Source organism: Meleagris gallopavo, chromosome 1 (genome assembly GCF_905368555.1).
Source record: "Meleagris gallopavo chromosome 1, MGAL_WU_HG_1.1, whole genome shotgun sequence".
NCBI classification, from domain to species: Eukaryota; Metazoa; Chordata; class Aves; order Galliformes; family Phasianidae; genus Meleagris; species Meleagris gallopavo.
This window is the reverse complement of record NC_139404.1, coordinates 10,428,110-10,446,980: the sequence shown is the minus strand read 5'-3', so window position 1 is coordinate 10,446,980 and position 18,871 is coordinate 10,428,110.

The window sequence follows — 18,871 nt, the reverse complement described above, 5'->3', positions numbered from 1 at the left end:
TTAAAAAGTACTCTTGAAAATAACATTCTGTGAATTGATATTAATCATATGAGGACAGATCATGTTAAAAAAAAAAAAAAAAAAAAAAAAAAAAAGATTAGTGATCCAGTTCCAAACTTCAGAAAGATTGTGAATCCTGTTAAATTTTCATTTCGATGCTTCCAAACTATTTTTATACTGTAACATTTATTTTTGATAATGCTCAGAACTATAAATCATTTTATTTTACAGCCCTTGAGTCTTAGGATTTATGAATGCAGAACAAAATCTGTTTCATATTTATATGCTCTACTGTTTGGAATTACATGCTAGCAGAAGAAAATCTTTCCTTATACAAATGTGATAACAAAAGATTATATGAAGGTGCCTTTGGTTAGGTATGACTAGTCAGACTCGATTGGGAAGATCTGGTCTGTTATTTTACTTGAACTCTGAACAATAAATAAAGTTCTTGGCTCAGAAAAAGAGGAATGATATTACAATATATTTGAGTCGTATGCTCCGTTCTGTTTCTGTTTTGTAACTGCAATTTACTGTAAGACTCACAGGAAGGGGATCAAGTGTTCCTAGTTTTACATGACTGTGTATGAACTTTACTCACAGTTAGTTCTCAGTCTGGACATCGGTTCTCTTAAGTTGTTAAATCCTTTTTTGTTGCTGATGTTCAGTCCAAAGTTCTATTGTAGACATGGAGTCACTGTTTTCCATTACAAACTACTGTGCACTTGCATTAAAAAATAATCATTTTTATCAACAAATTCTCAAACTCTCATCCTTGCATGCAGAGGATCTTGCTGTGTTTCAAATACAGCACAGAAACATCTACTAAATATATCTGCTTTCCCTGCATAAGCATAAAAAACTTCCATCTAGCAATGGAACTACATTAGTAAAAGTTTTCTTTTGTTTCAAATATATTTAATCATTTAAACAATTTTGAAGAAAATGTGTGCAATTTACATAGACTTCAGAGAACTATCAGATAATTGTTTGAGTTGAAAGCAATCCTCAAAGGCCATTGTCCAACTCCACTGCAATGAACAGGCACACCTACAGCTAGATCACATTTCTTCGAGTCCTGTCCATCCTGATCCTGAAATGCACCAGGAATAGGGCATCCAACAACTCAATGCCTTACCAGCCTTCTTATGAAAAACTTTTCCTTATATTTATTTTAAATCTCCCTTCTATGGATGTGCTCCAACAGGTCCATGTCACTCCTGTGCTGAGGAATCCACATCTGGACACAGTACTCCAGGTGAGGTCTCAGCAGCACAGAGTAGAAACAGGATCACGTCTCTCGCCCTGCTGGCCATGCTTCTTTTGATGCAGCCCAGGCTATGGTTGGCTTTCTGAGTTGTGAGGGCACATTGCTGGCTCACGTCCAGCTTGCCATTCACCAGTACTCTCAAGTTTTTTCAGCAGGGCTGTGCTCCATCCTTACACCCATAGCTTGTACTGATAGTGGGGGTTGCCATGACCCAGGCGAAAGACCTTGAACTCCACTTTGTTGAAACTCATGAGGTTCTCTTGGATACACTGCTCAAGCCTGTCTATATCTTGAGCATATCAATCACACCACACAGCCTGGTGTCATCTGCAAACTTACTGAGAGTGTGCTCAGTCCCACCAACAACGTCACTGATGAAGATATAGAAAGTATTTGTTCCAGTACTGACCCCTGAGGGATATCATTTGTCACTGATCTCCATCCAGACCCTGAACTATTGACTGCTACTCTCTGGGTACAGTTTTCTAACCAGTAACAATCAACCACCTTCTTCCTGTAAGCCACTGCAATTTCACAAGAGCACCATGAGCTTTACAATTCAACACTGGACTGACTATGAAGACAAAAAAGATGACATCAAAACATAAAATCTCCAAAGTGGTATTTTCTCCTATTTTAAGGGAATGAAAAGACTAATGCAAGTCAAGAAAATTAGCAAGATTTCTATGTTCTTGATCCTACAATGCATTCTGTCAGTCGCATGTATCTACAGAATTTATGCTGAAATGGAAGAGTTGCATTCAAACAGATATCTGCCCAATTTTTGCTGCAACGTACATGCAAAGAACTAGGGGGAAAAAAGGATAAATATTTCATAAAGCATTAATTAAAATAATTGACATTTTCATTCAGCTACATGTAAAATTAGCCAAAAATCCATTCTTTAAGCAAAGTTTATCTCTTACAACATATGTGTTCCATGCTGATAAGTGAATGCCCTAATGCTTACATTTAAATAGCATTTCTGCTCAAAAATCCATCTGTTCAAGTGCTGTTTCAACCAATGGCACTCAAGCTTAGTTTGACAGACTTAGCTACATCATCTTAGCAGGGCTACTTCCATCACTGTTTTTCACAAGCATTTAGATGAACTTACACTTACCTTTGTCTTTCCCCAGGGTCTGTTCAAAAACAGCACACCTATGATTCCAGTGGAGTGTTGCACTCTTAACTCTTAAGCGCTGTTTCTCAGCAACTCCTTCCCCTGGAGAAGGCTCATACCACTTCATTTTACCTGTCTCCACATGGAAGGTCTCCATCCAAGCATAGCCAATGAGAAGTCTGACTAAAAGTGCCCAGCAGAGTATGTAGGAAATTATTTCAGCGTGTCTTACAAGATATCTCAATGGTTTCTTTAGGATATGGATCTCCTGCAGCAACTGTATGGACAACTACGGAAGCCATGTACATTTCAGGACTCAATACTGAAATGTCTGGGCAATAAAATAGAAATTGAGACAAATTAGCTTGACTGAAACAAGTTTTCCTAGTGCCAGTGAATTGCTCCCCTCATTTTTGAAAGGTCTGATTTTATTTACACACAAATATGCGTTGCAGAAATATTGTCAGCACTGAATATTTCAGGTTATGAGACAAAAGCTAGCAAAGTAATAATTGATTTCAATTAAATTAAAAATAAAAAAGATTTAATTAACTGAATGAGGAAAAATGAATAAATATCCTTGTGCAACAAAGGCAATATGTGATGTAAAATTACAGTCTTTCAAGTAAAAGTCAATTCAGAATCTGAAGGCTGAAGCTACTGATGTATTTTAAATCATGCCTCAAACACAATTATTCACTTGAACTATTTTAGTTTAACACCTCTCAGAACACAAAGGTAAGACAGAAGAACAATTAGGAGTTACTGTGGACTATGCAGATGGCTATCTTCAAGTGGATGGTGTTCCTGTCTGTGGTGGTGGGGTGGTAGTTGGTGATCTCTAAGGTCACTTCTAACCTAAACTACTTTGTGACTCTATGATCCATGATGGAAGAGGTCCTTTGCTTATTGCCTTCAGGGTAAATGAAAGTGTATTCACTTTAAACAACTGTTACATACCATTCCTATTATTTTTCATTTAGCCTCATTTAGTTATTCCACATCACCACCTTGTTCAAATACTTACTTATCTGCTTTGGTTAGTAAGGACTTGCCACAAACATTTGGTTTGCTATCTCATGATGTTCCTCTATTCTGTTCCTTAAAAGTTTCCCTTTAGCTAAGAACTGCTCCAGAAAATTTGCAAGCTGACTACAATTGTGACATTTTATTATAAAGTGTCCCTACAATTTATCATGTTTCTGTAGCATATTTCTTGTCTCAAACTGCGTTCTACAGCTTAGAAATTAATTTTTATCCTCAGACAGCTGTCATGTTATCGTTCTGGTCCACTGAACGAGGGGCTACTTTATGCAAGGCATTGATATGCTTTTCATTGTTAAATATACATTCTGTCTGCGTAGACGCTTTGCCTTCATGACAGTGAAAGAATTATCAGATGTGCATAAAATATTGCATTTACCAAATTGCAAAGACTATACATATCATGCAAATAAAACAGACAGTATAGTAAGAATTTGCACAGCATACTTGTTTTTTTGTACCCTGGAAAAGTTTTTCAAGCCAAATCTACATTGGCTGTTACAGACGTTGGCTTAATACCTCAAAAGAGAATCCAGGGCAATTGTTCAAACAGATCCTCTACCGCGTACTCTTAGCAGAGCTAGCAAAAAGTGGATATAACCAGGCAATGTTTTGAAAAGTGGCTCTGAAGTGAGGGGTTATGCAAAAGGCATATATTCTTACTCTCATTTTGGCAGGGATGATTTTCAGATCCTCAGTTCCATTGTGCTCCACCTAAATAGACTGAATTTACTTGAATTCTGTGACTAGACCCAAGTTTTCTCCAGGAGCTATCTCAACAGACATGATGAAACATTATGTTAGCTATAGTGGTATTACCTTGCATTGTTAATCTTTAGTTCTCGTGTAGCATGTTGTAGGATTTGCTTTCTCCTTGTCATATTAACAACCTTCTATTTGCTGCAATTTCAGTTTTACTTTGTACAACAAAAGTAACATGAGATTTATGAAAGACAGTAGCTTATAAAAGTCTTCCCTGTACACTAATTTATGTTTGTATCACACTGCTCTATTGAATAAATTTTGAAGTTCAATGCTAACTTGCCTGCTCATGAAAAAACAAAGCAAGCAAACAAACAAACAAACAAACAAACAAAACAACAACAACAACACATGGTTTACATTCACATTATTCATTACTACATAGAATGAAATTTAGAAAGTCTGGTATCTCTCAATTTCAGACACTAGGTGAACACTGGGCTTCTCGATATTGTCTAACAGATGGTAACAATTTTATGTTATTAATATCTGAGAATGATGGCCTATCATTTTATTATTATTATTTTAGAATAAAGTAATTAATAACATTTTTAAAATGGCTTAGCATGCTTCATGGAAAAATCAATTTAAAATAGTTCTTGCCAATAGGACATCTTAAATGCAGAAACCAAATTTTTATTTTTATTTTTTTAGCAGCAGCTTAGGTAAAATCTACCAGAAGTGTTAAGACAAAAAATAAAATGTATCACTAATAAGTTTATGGAAAGTGCCACTTCAAATACTGATAATCAATATAGCAGATCCTTGTATTGTGCAACTAAAATTTTTTCATAGTAGAGAAATTTCCAGATGGTCTACAGTCAGCATAGCTGCTTTATGCCATCTACAGACTCAAAGCAGAATAGACATCAAAGTTTCCAGTTAGGGATCATTCCTTTTATCGATTGATTGATTGATTTTGTATATTTCTGAGCATAAATATAACCAACAATATTCTCATTATTATCAATATGCTTTTTAATCTGAAATCTGTGATAACTTTAATGTAGTACAGCAATGATGAGCAGGTGGAAATACTCCTGTTAATTCTTGCTTTTCTAACAAATTTATTTTGGTACTGTAATTCTTAGCTGACATTTATTTTATCATAGCCATGAAAAATCCATGGAACTCTAAAAATTCCACATTTGAAAAAAATATTAGCTTTATTATTGAACTGAAATCAAGAAAATATTGAATTAAGGCTTAAATGCTGTTGATTCAAAAACTGAAATATTTTAGAAGCAGGAAAACAAGATCATTTATTTGGAAAATATTAAAATAAAATAAGATCAAAAGTTTAACATGAGAGATGTAAACATGTAAAAAGCATGAGTAACTATATTGAAACCCTGCAAAATAAAGAACAGCTTATAATACTGTTTTAGAAACAGGAAAAGACATCTGGGCTTCAAAGAACTGTGCTGCAGAAAGGAGAAAAATATCAAATCTGTTCAGTAGAGAAGATATTTTGGCAACTGCTTAAGGTGGTTCCTCAGCTGTAACTCCTCAGGATAGATTGTTCTAGTTCTGCTGATTTTCAGTGACAACAAGTATCTACCAAAATCATCCTACAATTTATTTTTGGTCTCAAAATACAAGATTACTGGCTGAGTTAGAAGAATAAACCCAACAAAATGCTTTTAAAATTGGAAGAACCGCGGTATTTTGGACTCTATCCATATTAAATACTGTTCTATTTCAAATACATGAGAATATTTACTGGTATTAAACAACTCTGGGAGTTGTAACTGTCACAAATGAGATTAATGTATTGTGCATTCCTCATGGTATTTTCAACTTCTGAACCAGCCAGTGAGTAAATTTTTATAATGAAAAACTTTTGCTATATTAATACAACTTCCTTTGTCTCTTAAATGATTAATGAACTTTCACCTTATGAATCTAAAAATTCTGTAGAAAGCAAGATCTTATTCATACATAGAAATAGAAAATATTGGACTTTCTAATATCCAAGCCAAACACTGTTAAACAGAAAATGAACAGGTGATAAGACTCCTTATATCTCTGTCAGTTCCTTTTAGTCTTCTTAGATTCATTCCAGCAGGTCTATTTTCTGTCACATTAATAGAATGCACAAGAAACAATCAACATCAAAGGCTTATTTACTCTAGAGAAAGCTCTGGCATCTTTCACTCTCAAACCAGGCTTTTGCAAATAGACTGATGTGAACAACGTTTTTACCAGGTGAAATGAAATGTGTTTGAATATTAAATAACAGATTGTTCTACATACATTGTCTTTCATAGTCACAATTTTCAACATCTTCTCATAGTAAAGGACATAAAGGAGGGAAGAATTACTTTCCTGAAAGAATAACTCTGTTCTAAATAATAAAACTCTAGTCACTCATTTGACTACAAACATATAACCACTTCTCTGAGTAATGTGATGTATACTATTTTGTCACCCTTACTAGAAACTACTATTTGCTCTCTGCAAAGTGATCGACTAATACGTGCACATAGCAATTTTCTTTCAGTCATGACACAATGAGATACTTTATTCTTGTTATCCTATTCCCACTTAATTTATCGACATCTTCGAATTTCTCATCTGCAGAGTAAACTCTTAAGATTGTGTAACGCTCATTAATATGTATTTTTTCTAAATTAAAAAGTACATATATTCATAGACGCTACCATAAAATATAAAATAATATAAAATATAACCTCTGCAGATATAATTTTATATGTCTACTGTTTCATGAGTCTTGAGTTTCAAAACTGTTTTGAAAAATGTTTCAGAATTTCAGTCCAAGAGGAATGAATTTTCCAAAAGTTCTGGTACTTATTTTAACATTTTTCACTGGAAATCATATGAAAGCTATTCTGGACAGAGTTGGAAATCCAGCTAAAGCCTAACTCTAAGGTTTTCTTATTTGTTTTCCATATCCCCAGTAAGTGAATACATTTCTATTTGGTTTAACTGATTTTCATTAATCAGATTTTATCTCACATTATTTTTATGATAATAATAACAGAGGGGAGTTATCAATGTAGTTTTGTTATAATGATGAGCTCAATATATAATGTGAAAAATCTGTAGCTATTTAAATTGAATTAGCAATTAGGAAAAATAATGAATTCCTCTCTAACAGCTCTTAATTCCCAACTATTGTCAGTGGATGAAGATGTACATAATTACAATGAACTAATTTTCTAAGCATTCTCAAAGACAAATCAAAATCTGACTGCTCATGAGGTCTGAAGTTTTCTTCTATATAGAGGATAAGCCTCCAAGAACAATATTAAGAAGTGGTAGCAGAAAAGGACTGGGATATTTCAAGACTTTCATTATGCATTACCGCTGCATGAGAATTAGAGTCATTGCAGAATTGTTTGTGAGTCAAAACTAATCATCAAATTTTCACTTATATACCTGATCTACCTTTGGTAGTACACTTCTGGCCAGATTTTGTGCTTCAGGGGAAACCCAGCTGTCCTTGCTACTAAAAACTACAATGATATTGTTCTGTGATTGCCTTAAAACTGGCCAGATGGAATGCTTGCCTAGGAACCTCCCCCTAAGGTACTATCCTAGGAGAGTTCCTGGATCATTTCTTGAAAGGCCATGATGTATGTCTCTCTGACATAAGGCAGGCAGGGCTTTTTCCTCTCAGAAAGATCTTTCATATTTCACCACTTGCAAAGGAAACAGGTTTGATAGGAAAAAAACAACATCACAATTCACATATTCTTTCAGTAAATTTACAATTAGTTATGTGTTTGTTTATCAGGAAACAAAAAGTATTGATTCTGAAGTGCTTTCTTTCCCAATGGGAAAAAAAGAAACTGGTGTAGATTGTCAGTTCACAACTTTTCAATAAAATTTTGCTGTTATTTGTAATGACAGTAACACCTGAGTAAAAAGATGTAAATAAGCACATTTAGAAAATGGTGTACTTGTCTTGAGAGCTGAAGTATTTTCTTTTAATATGGTATTTTAAAGAATTTCACATACTTCCCAGATAATTTGAAAGCTCACATTTAAGAGAATTTATATGAAATATAATTAAATCATAATTCAAGCGGAATACTTCAGCAAGCAAAGAAGGCACGTGGGAGGTAAGATTCCAAAACTACATCTTCTGTTAGTTAAATACTCTCATATCTTGATTTGAGATTGCACATCAATGGCACAGTCCAGGTGGCTTCCATTTATAAACTACAATTATAAACCTACCTTTGCACCATGTTTTAAAATAGTAAAAATCCCTGAGATGCTTGAGGTCTTGTAGAGAACTGTGGCTCATTAAAAGGGCTTCTACCTATTTCTTCTGATATATTTCTTTCTGCATAAAGTTTCCTTTAATGAAGCAGCCTGTAGTAGAATAGAGTATACTCTACTTGATCATGCTTGTGGAATGTCTTTTGTAAAGCAAAAATATTTTGGAAGTTGTGTTCGTGGAATGAACGCAGACTCCAAATTTGACTTTGTCCAGTGTTCTTAAGTGATTGAGTAGGAAGAAAATCCAGAACTCACTCCAGTCAGTGTTGAATTCTTGTAAGCTGCCAACAGTTTTGTAAGATTTTTTCCTTCCAACAGCAACAGGATCATAAGTTTGGCTTAGTTCTGTACCTGTAGGCTTCATCTTTCTGAGGCTGACTGAGCCAGTGATAAATAGTGAGAACAGCTGTAACATTAGGAATCATGATAAATAAAGACTGGAGCAAGTCAGAACACTTCTAAAGGAAGAAGACGACAATAATATCTTTGTTTGGTTGGCTGGTGTAACTTAGCAATTGAACTAAGTTCTTCCTTAAGGCCTAAGCTTAGTCTCCCAGCTGAACATCTTACTCAGGCTCTGATGCCCCTGCAGCAGACCAAGCAGCTGCATCAGTTTAAGGTATAAACCCTCATCTTTCTGCTATATTTTTTTTTTCTGTCTGCAGTTATGCAACAGAACCAGGGTAACAAAAGCAAACCTGTTTATGCCTCAGTAAAAATAAATTTGTGCAACACCAGCAGTTCTAGTTTCAGAGTTGCAAACATATTTCTTCTGCCACTCATTTCCAGACTGTCCGGCAAAGCAGTGAGGTTTAGTAGCTTATTTTAATCACCTTAAATAAAATATTTTTCAGTGTTACAGTTTTTGTGTTGTATCTCATTATAGTATATTTGTGAACTCATTGATCACATTATGCAACCAGGGACAAAATAATGATGGTAATATCTTCTATTTTTTTCCTCTTACTCCACTACCAAGAAATTCATTTTCAAAGAACAAATAACTACCTAGTCACTTTCAGTTATAAATGAAGAGGTACCCCAAGAGTTTGCAGAGGAAAGAGAACAAACTGAAGCTTGTCAGTTGTTTACTCCATCTCAAGCTTTCTTATTTCATATTCAGAATATCTACACTTTCATAAAAAAAGATTAATGATATGCTCAGGGCCTTGTTGCCATGGATCTCAAGCATTTAGATGAAATAAATTACATGGAGCTGGCTCCTAAACAGTGTTTCAAGGAAGCAACAACTGCTCAGGCAACTCAACATGTAATACTTCCTTCAGATATTTTCAAACAAATTTTACTTTTTTTTTTTTTTTCTGATTTGTTTGTTTGGACATCTGGTGATTTTCTGTCCTCAAAGTCCTGTTAACATTGCCTAAGAATACCAGAAGATCAGGAAATAATATTGTTTTAAAACCTGCTCCTGCATGAGACACTCAAAACAACTGAATGTGAACTTATATTTTTTCCTGTTCTCTTCATAGGAAATTGCTTAGAAACAAAACACAGTTGAAACAAACATTTCAGTAAGCTTTATTTTCTTTTTCTTTTTTTTTCTTTCTTTTTTTTTTTTTTCCTAGGAGTCTGCAAATACTTAGGTCATATTAGAGTTGATATCAGTTTATTTTGTTTGTCTGCCATAGCTGCAGATGACAGAGATCCAAAACCCATTGATTTGAACAAGCTTTGAATTGACTGTAGGGGAAGAAGACAGAAACATTAAACATAATCACTTGAGACTCTAGTTTCAGAAAAATGATTCCAACCTCTGTTTCTCTCTCTTACACACACACAGCTACTAAGCTTCAAATTCTGTCTCCTTTATTCATGTTAGATAACAATAAAATCACTGAAAGCATTCAAAGAGATAGGTGAAATCAGATGTGAATAAAGCTTTAAATGCTTGCCTAAGAGGTGGGAATTTTCCCTTCAGGCTTTGTTGAAGAGTTATCAGGCACACATTCAAATGAGGTCAATAGATTCCCATATGTTTTTTATATACAATATTGTCATCAAAATAAAACCCTTGCATTAAAATCACATTACGTTGCATAGTCAGGTACTCAGTGGCTTGGGTATGCCACAACCTGGTGTTGCCATTTTTCAACACATAAAAACAATCTAACCTCAGGCTAGCTGTGCTTTTCCAGGATTATAACGCACAGATGCAGAGTGACTACTCCAGGCAGCACTCACCATCACATGCAAGTCTCAGACTTCCCCAGAACAACTGAAAACAGGATTGATTCAGTTACTAAGAACAGAGGACTGAGGCAGAGTAGGCAAGTAGCTTGCTGCTATCCATCATTTGTTTTTGGCTTTCAAAAGGAAAGAAACATTTTAAGTGTGCCAGGAGTGCATGAGGAGAGTAATAGGGAGGGAGAGGGGAAGAGGGAGAAAGGAAAGGGAGCTCTGAATCAGTCAGTGAATCTTTCTGTCGTCTTGCCCTCACAGCAAAAGTTCAAACATTTCTTGAACAACTGGAGATCTTCTGAACTGATCACTTAACTGATAACTTAGTCCAAGGAGAAAAGTAAGTTGTTTTTTTTTTTTCTTTTTTTTTTTCTCTCAATGGTCCAAGCACGAAATAGTTACTGCATTCATTAAATCCATGGATTTCAATGTTAACCAGATATTCATCTGTCAAGATATTGCATAAATTAACTTGGAACGTGGAAAAAAAAATATATATATATTTTAAGAGAAAGATGAAATTAAATGCTGAACACGTGAACATGACGACTGAGATTTTCAGAATTACCTTAAGTAATAAACACACAAAAAACCCTTACATACTTTATGCATCCATTAGGACTTGCAGGGGATTCTGAAGATTTAGGTGCTCATTCTGCCTCTGCCACTGGCCCATTGCATAAAACATATCACCCACTTCCCTGCCCATGGCAAAAGGATTGGAAATAGATGATCTTTATGGTCTCTTCTAACCCAAGCCAGTCCGTGATTCCATGATTCTCTGATTCTGTCACTTTACTGATGTCTTTCTGATTACCTTGGAAGAGAATCAGAAGAATGGAAAAGATACAAGACATGAGATATGCTTTACTCAATACTTAAAAAAATATATGATAAACATATGTAAAGGATGTTATTTCAGTTTATACAGGATGCATTATTAGGATAAGTCTCATTTGGCAGCCGATGGTCTGTTATATTCTAACATACATATTTCCCACAGTCCTTCTATTTTTTTTTCTATATTTACTTTCTGAATTTTTATAAAAAATTATGTCAAAAATGTAATACCATTCTTATCATTTCTCCCAGTCAAACAGAATGGATTGAGAGAATTTAAAAAACATTGTGTTCTTATCCTCTGCATTGTTTTTGAAATCATGCATTGTTTGAGAACAAAACGTCTTGATTAAAGCCAAATGCATCTACTGCATCCTGATCATAGTCATATTACATGAAACAAATGATTTCTGTACCATGGACTATATGGGAATTAAACATCTGCCCATTATTATAACAGCTATATGAAAAACTATTAGACCATCAAATTATCATCTTGAAAAGCTGGGAACTACATCCTATCTCTAGAGAATTTTGGATATGAGACTGATGCAATATTTGTTCTTAGCCAAGTAAATTCTATGCTATTTTATTTGTTTCATTACATATAAATTTGTACATACATTGTTTATAGACTGTATATACTAAATAAGGCCAGTCCTTATTCACAGCTGTGAAATTAATCATCCTTTATGTACAGGGGATTTCAGGGAAAATTGTTTTATAACAGAGTTCTGCCTACTCACAGTGTTCCTTTTCCTGTGTGGTAAAGCTTTAAGGCCACGCACAATAAATTAAAACATATACAAAAACATAAGCTTACAGGCTTCAAAGCATAAGTAAACCACCCTATGCATTAAATGTTTCATATAAGAAAGACATTTAACTTATGAAGTGTTCCTTCTGTGATTTCCTTCCTGCATGTGCAGGTGACAAGAGTTTCTATGAAAAAAAAAAAAAGGGATGCTTCTTGGGGTGAAAATACAGGGGGGTCTAAACATCCTAACACACATAGAACAGCAAATTCATTTTTGTACTATCTTATACACTGAATTGCCACTTCTGATGTTTTTCAACTCATAATTTTCTAAAATTACTGTGACAAAAAGGCAACAGAAAAGAGTTACAATTTGCCTTTTGCAATGAATTAAATAAAAAGTCTATGTTCTAAATATAGAGAATTTTTTCAGTAAAGGAGCAGCTGTATTTTTCATAAGTGGAACCATTTCTACTTCCAGATATGTTGTTGAGATTGTTGGTAAGAAATCAGTACTTAGGAGGTCTGTGTGTTGAGTTTAATCACTAGTCCTTTATAACACTGCTGAAAATCATCAATTCTTAGAATGATCAGGGTTGGAAAAGATCTTGAAGATCATCTAGTTCCAAATCCCCTGCCATTGGCAAGGACACATTCTACTAGAACAGGCTGCCCAAAGCCCAATCCAAGCTGGACTTAAATGCTTCCAGGGCATTCACAACTTACGTGGGCAACTAGTTACAGCACCTCATCATCCTCAAAGTGAATAGTTTCTTCCTTATATATAATCTAAACCTATCCTCTTTTACTTTAGAACAGTTACCCTTGTCCTAACACTACACTCCTTGATAAAGAATCCCTCTGCATCTTCCCTCTGGGCCCCCTTTATATACTGGAAGGTTGCTAAAAGGTCTCCCTGGAAACTTATCTTTGTGTGAACAACCCCAGCTCTCTCAGCCTTTCTTCACCCTACCAGCTATACTTATCTTGATATAGGCCAGGTTATGGCTTGCTTTCTGGGCTGGAAGTATGCACTATTGGTTCATGTTGAGCTTTTCATCCACCAGTATTCCCATGACTGCTCTCTATCCATTCATCATCCAGCCTGTACTCACATTTGGGATTTCTTCCGCACACATGCAGGACCTTTCACTTGGCCTAGTTAAATCACTGTTTGTACAGGCCCAATTCTTAAGCCTTTCAAGGTTCTTCTAGATGACACTTCTTCCCTCCAGAATGTCAGCTTCATATCATCCACAAACTTGTTGGAGGTGTACTGCATCCCACTTTCCATGTCTCTGATAAAAGTTTTAAATATTATCAGTCCCAATACTAATCTCTGAAGAATAGCACCAGTCCTCATCTGGATATCAAGTCATTGGCCACAGCTCTTTGGTAAGATCGTATAGCCAATTCTTTATGCATCAAGTAGTCCATCTGTCAAATCCATGCCTCTCCAATTTGAAGACAAGGATGACATACAGGATAGAGAAGACAGTTGGACTTGATGATCTTGTAGGTTGTTTCCAACCTTGTGATTCTATGATTCTATGATTCTGTGATAGTCGCAAATGCTTCACACAAGTCCAGGTACATTACATCAGTTGTTTTTCCCTCACTCACTAATGCTGTAAACTCATGATAAAGGCATGATTTTCCCTTACTGAAGCCATTTTAGTTATCACAAACAAGCTCGTTTTTCTATGTTTGCCCTAGTATTATTTGCAGGAGAATCTGCTTCTTGATCTTGCTGGGCACAGAGGTGACACTAGCTGGCCTGTAATTTCCCTGTTATTCTTTTTTTTTTTTTTTTTTTTTTTTTTTATAAAAAATTGGGACTATGTTTCCTCTTTTCCAGTCACTGTGAACTACACCAGATTGCCATGACTTCTCAGATATGATGGATGGTGGCTTAGTAACCCAGTACCACAGGACCTGTGGAATCTCTGTTTCCCTGAAACAGAAGCTGTGGAGCAAGCAGGATGCATACAGCAGTGGAAATAACAGTAGACAGTGATGACAAAAAAGTCCTGCACATCTGTTCAACTTTTTTTTTTTTTTTTTTTTTTCAGAGAGAGAGAGAGAGAGAGAGGGAGAGAGAGAGAGACTTTCCAGATGTGGAACTGTTAGATGGCAGAATAACCCATTGCTTGTACAAAATATGTTATTTCTTCACAATTTCACCCTTCTTTCAGGAAATACGAGTACAGAGAGGCTCTGGGGCAGAGCCTGTGCTCCACTTACAGTCTTTAGCGACAAAGAAGAGTTAGATCAAGAGCTTCAAAGATCCAACCAGCTTTCTGACTTAGACTTAACTAAAAACAGACAATGGGAAAAGTTATATCTTGCTGAAGAGTAATTCTGAAAGCTTGTATAATGACGAGGTGGAGATTTGGTAAAAATGGTTAGTATCTTCCTAAGAAATATTTGGAAGTATTAAGTGAAAATGAGAAAATAATTCCACTAGTAGCTCTATACGTAAGAAAATAAAAAATAGACAACTGACACCTAAACCTGGAAGAGCACTTCAAACACTAAACTGTAGTTTCATGAATGTTCTGAACTTCAGCATTAAGTTGTATACCAAAAAAACTTTGAGGCTAAGGTATCAATTAAACTACCATCTTTGGAATTTCCTATTAACAGCCTTTTTCAGAGCCTACTGCTCTGGTACACAGGAATCAGAATACAGGTATAACTTTTCATTGTGAATTCTCTCCCTGTGTTTTTGGTACCTGAATTTTAGGCAACAACTGCTGAGTTGAATTAGACCCTAAATCTTATTGAAATTCAACGGAACTAAAGGAATTTCCTTTTTTTTTTTTTTCCCTGAATGTTGGATTTCAGCATCTCTAAGCATTTTTTTCTTTTTTTTAATTAAACTTTTTATGCTAATTCTTCATTTGACAGTCTTTGTAGAAAGATCTAGGCTCTTGGTTGCAGTTCTACAGAAATCATAGAGTGGAAAGAATCTTAAAACGGAAGACTAAATCTAAAAATCAGCAACTGAAAGCTGTAGAACATACTGTCCTTCCTGAATGCATAAGACCACGTAGAAAACAAGAGATCATTAAAGTTAGTAGTATTCTATTCCTTCTATCCATACTAATTTTAGGACTTTACTGCTCCAGACTGTCAGAGCCAATCTGAAATTATGATTTGCCATACAAAATGGGAATTGGAACATGCTTATTTTTTTAGCTCTTGACAGTTAACTAGGCGGAATCATCCTGTTTTAATTAAAAAGAAAAAAAAAAAAAGAAAAGACTGTTTTTTATATTTAATGATTTCCCCCTAGTGAAATGTAAAAGATTATTACTATATATCAAAACATACGACTGTTTCTTGACAATGAAGAAATATATTTTCTGTCTACTATGTGTCTAAATATTGTTTACTTCTCTACTTCATAAAATGCTTTATTTTAAAGCAGCTTTTTCTATAAAGTAGGCAGATAAACAAGATATGACCTAATTGTGGTTCATCTGTATGAAGACTCTTAGGGAGAATGTCTACATGAAGACATTTAGGGAGAATGATTCATATGTTGAGAAATGTTAATCTGAAATCACAGGTCAGAAAAGTGGGTTACAGTGCTCTTTTTCATAATGAAAGTATTAACAAAAGTAAGATGTTCTACTCATAGTCAAGTTAAGTTAAACACTGGAAATATCTCTCCAAACTGTAGGCTATCCCTCAACCTAAATTTTGAATATTTATTACATTGTTTTGATTGGCACCTTTAACTTTTAACTGAAATAAAAGACCTTATGTCAAACATTCCACATATCTTGTAAAAGATTTTATCCTGTAAGTACTGGTTCAGAGGTTCAGAAAATATTTAATTCTACATAGAAGCACTGATTTCTCTTGAAAACATAAACGATATAGGTATTCATTCAGAAAAACGTATGCCAGAGAAAAAACTGTTCTTTTCTTGATGTTTTTCTCAGTGCTAGATAATATACTGAGGCAATAAATTTGGATTCAAAGTTCTTCAAAAGTAAACTCTACTAAACATATTCCTCTTTCAAGAAGAGGAACTACCAGTGTGAGATGTTGCCTGCTCATCCCAAGTTTCTGAAACAACTTCTGTATGGAGTTGGAGAAAAGAAACTTCTTCCAGTCTGTGAGCAAAATGCGCACCTAATAAGATCCTCTGTTCCCTCTGCTGTTTCTGCCATTTTGCATTGCTTTAGGCTGGAACGGAGTTAATTTTCTTTACAGTTGCTCCAGTGGTGCTATGTTTTGCATTTGTGACCAAAATAATGAACACTGATGTTACAGCTATCTCTGATCAGTGCACGTGCACTTTTGCTTCACCTCTTACACCATGGGTTTTCCTCAGTTTTACCCTTCTGAATTTCTTCCCCATACCACTTTGGGGGAGTGAGCAAATGGCTATTTGGTGCTTAGCTACCTTCTAGGGTTAATCCTTAGAGTTTTATATGATGCCAGCTTGAATAAGGAGCTTTGGAGAAGGAACTAAAAATTGGAGCCCTTGTCAAAATATGTTTGGCAGCCCTTTTCAATCCTTTCTGTGCTCATCTCTGGGTGGACAGTTGGGATCCTTTCTTCACATTCAACAAATCATTGAAGATTCTCCTTGAAAAATGTAAGTTAATATATTTACTTTTTGCTAGGAGGAGGAACACTGAGCGTTTCATATGACCTGAAACAATGCTTCTACTGTTGCATTCTCTCTTTTTTTTAATTAGTGTTTTTCTTCATTTGTTTAGACAGAAGTAGCATAAAATGGTTTTCAAAGCTGTGAACCCTAGTCTTAGATGCAATGAAACATTTGAGCTTCTGTAATACAAAATCTATCTTTACTTCAAATATGTTATTAACAGATGTGCCTCCCACACTCTGCAAACAACTGCTTACAGGTGGTAAGGAAATTGTTTTAAAACAATGTAAGACCTATAGGAAATATGAGCCTCCTATTCAAAGAGACTTTAAGAGATGCACAGATTCATCACAGAAGATATGCACGAGGTTTTAGAAATGGAGGGATATTCATCAAGAAGAGGAAAATGCTTTCAAGCAAGGGAAGTCAAACTGTAAACTCTGTCAAGTCTGGAATAAGAGAGGTCAAAAATCTCCTTGCTGAATAATTGCGTATGGGGTAAAAACTACTAATAAAACTTCTTAAACATATCAAAACCAGAATGCTTGCCAGTTTCTCTTCAGAGCTGATGGATAATATAAATGACATAGAATCATTTCAACAAGATACACCCATAGAAGAAATAGTAAGTGAATTATTTGCCTTGGTATTCACTACAGAGGTGTATAGGTAAGCATTAATGCTGAGCCTTTCTTGATGGCACACAAATTCAAGTAAATTGCTCATACGGAAGTGCGCTTAGATGAGTTTTAGAGTTCTGATGAGTTTTTTATCATTGATAACGTGAAAAGAGAATTTTTTTTTCCTTGAAGATTCAAAACCAGATCATGTTTGAGATTGTCAGAATTGTTCAAATCATCCTGGATTCTGGAAAACTGAAGATACTAAATGAAATTGTGAGTTTACAAGGAATAGGTCAGAAGAAATCCAGGAAAGCACACAGCAGTAAAATCCTCTTTCCTAAACAATGCATTTAGACTGCATAACTAACAACATGAATAAAAAAAAGAAGTAACAGTTAATATGAGATTATGGAAGGTGCAGATTGTTTGAGAAAGAGAAGGATTACAGGTGAGCTAATTAATATCTTACACCTGGATTTTCAAAGACTTTTTAAATGTTCCCCACCAAAGTTTTTAACAGGATAAGTCCCCTCAGAGATCAGTGCTTAGTTAAAAGTTGAGAAATAAATAGGGAAAACCAATAATTAATCTAGAAATTAATCTAGTGGTAGTCCATGAGGATCCACACTTCAGTACACCTGGCTAAACATTAAATGGCTTGGAGTGAAGAGAAAAACAAAAACTTTGTAGACATATATCTCATACATTTCAAGGAAGTAATGCAAGATAGTTGAGGACTGATTTTATGATACAGGATGACTGGATATTAAAAAGTCAAATGAAAATTAAGTTGACAAATACTTATATATGTGAATATGGTTGAAAGAAATTCTATCTACTTATACATCATGATGCAGTCTCAATAAACTGCTCTCAATGAGAAAGGGTGTTTGGATCATAGTTGTTTCTCTGTAACCATCAGATCAGATCATCATCATTCAGAAAAGAGTAGAATGTTGATAAAGACAGAACAAGGAGACTTGCACTACTGTAAAATCTGCAGCAAACACAGGCCCTCCATTTTAGGTAAAATAATCTTCATACTCTTCTCCAAAAAGATACAGTGAATGTTGGAAAGGTACAGACCTGTAAGAAAGATGATGAGAGGCAAAGAATACTTTCCATATGAAGAGATTTTAAATAGACTAGAACTCTACCCATGAAAAGAGAATGGGATGGAAAAGGTGACAAGGGAATAATCATTCACTCTATCTTATAAAACAAGAATCAGAAACCGCTGCATGGAATTATCATGCACTAGGTCTAAAGGGAATAAAGGAGTACTTTTTCAAATAGCACCTCATTATACTTTGGAACTCAGTACTACAAATTTCTTTCATTGCAAAACTGTAAATGGGCTTGAAAACACATT